Source organism: Mizuhopecten yessoensis, unplaced genomic scaffold, assembly GCF_002113885.1.
Source record: "Mizuhopecten yessoensis strain PY_sf001 unplaced genomic scaffold, ASM211388v2 scaffold716193, whole genome shotgun sequence".
Taxonomy (NCBI): Eukaryota; Metazoa; Mollusca; class Bivalvia; order Pectinida; family Pectinidae; genus Mizuhopecten; species Mizuhopecten yessoensis.
This window is the reverse complement of record NW_018479994.1, coordinates 1-444: the sequence shown is the minus strand read 5'-3', so window position 1 is coordinate 444 and position 444 is coordinate 1.

The window sequence follows — 444 nt, the reverse complement described above, 5'->3', positions numbered from 1 at the left end:
GCAGATTTGCCAACCTTTTGAAATTTCTAACGTAACATCACGGACTTAGATAATCTAATTCCGTGGTAACATAAATTATCATCAAAAAATGTCACGTGTTTATGCCCTCTAGGTAAAAATAACACTTGAGTGTACATCAATCATCTTTTGAGTTCTTTCTGATGAAACCATTAGGTCTTATACTCAATCAGAATAAGTTTATTGAGCAAGTTTATTGGCTGAAAATGGTCAATTTTAGCAAGGCAAGCCTAAATATCAACTGTGTCACATTGTATGTACAGTAATTAATAGCTTCTAGCCAGGCTATAACTTCATTAATTAAACATCCATGCTAGAAGATTTCCTACACTGTAAATATTTTGAGAAATCTTGTCCAAGAAATTTAGGAAATATATATAAACATTATAATTTTGAAATATTTCAACATAAAACAAAAAAATATTC